Source organism: Mandrillus leucophaeus, unplaced genomic scaffold, assembly GCF_000951045.1.
Source record: "Mandrillus leucophaeus isolate KB7577 unplaced genomic scaffold, Mleu.le_1.0 Scaffold360, whole genome shotgun sequence".
NCBI classification, from domain to species: Eukaryota; Metazoa; Chordata; class Mammalia; order Primates; family Cercopithecidae; genus Mandrillus; species Mandrillus leucophaeus.
The window spans coordinates 2,224,440-2,225,623 of record NW_012103810.1 but is presented as its reverse complement, the minus strand read 5'-3'; positions in this window follow the sequence as shown (position 1 = coordinate 2,225,623).

Sequence of the window (1,184 nt, the reverse complement as noted above, 5' to 3'; positions counted from 1 at the left end):
AAAATTTTTTTGTGTTTGAAACAGGGTCTCCCTCTGTCACCTAGGCTGGAGTGCGAGTGCAGTGGCATGATCATGGCTCACTGCAGACTCCACCTTCTGGGCCCAAGTGATCCTCCCACCTCAGCCTCCCAGGTAGCTGAGACCACAGACGCTTGCCACCATACCTGGCTATTTTTTTTTTTTTAATTTTTTGTAGAGATGGGATTTTGCCATGTTGCCCACATTGGTCTCAACAATCTCCTAGGCTCAAACAATCCACCTGCCTTGGCCTCCCGAAGTGCTGGGCTTACAGGCATGAGCCACCATGCCTGGCCAGGTTACATTATTTAACCTAATACATTAATTTAGAAAAATTACTTTTTTCCATTTGTAGGTTAGGAAACAGTTTTAATGCAAATTCTTCATTCTGCTGACTGGTTGAGGTAATGTTAGATTGTTACGTCTTGCTTATAGTAAAGTAGAGGAAAAGCATCCTGTATAATGAATATTGTCAGGATGTGTGTATGGCACAATCTTTTCTTTTCTAAGTAATAATTCCAGAAAAGAACCTCACCTTATAGTCAGGCCTGTGAAGTATTTTTGAGCACCTGTCATTATACACAACTCCTGGGTGGCCACATGTGGCAGTGGCCACATGGGTCCCTTGCCATCCCAGAGGCCTCACTGCTGCCTCCCTCCAAGCCAGGGTAACTATTTTTCTTTTTGTTTCTTTCCTTTTCTTTTGGTTTTTGAAACAGAGCCTTGCTGTGTCACCTAGGCTGGAGTGCAGTGGCTTGATCTCTGCTCACTGCCACCTCCGCTGCCCGTGTTCAAGCGATTCTCCTGCCTCAGCCTCCCGAGTAGCTGGGACTACGGGCATGTGCCACCATGCCTGGCTAATTTTTTTGTATTTTTAGTGGAGACGGGGTTTCATCATGTTGGCCAGGCTGGTCTTGAACTCCTGATCTCTAGTGATCCACCCGCCTCGGCCTCCCAAAGTGCTGGGATTACAGGCGTGAGCTACCACGTCCGGCCTGGGAACCTGCTTTTTGAGGTGACTGGACATTATAAACAAAGACCCTAGAATGTACTAAGAAGTGAATCTAGGCTGAGTGCAAAGGCTCAGGCCTGTAATCCACTGGAATGCACTTCAGGAGGCCAAGGTGGGAGGATGGTTTGAACTCAGGAGTTTGAGACCAGCCTGG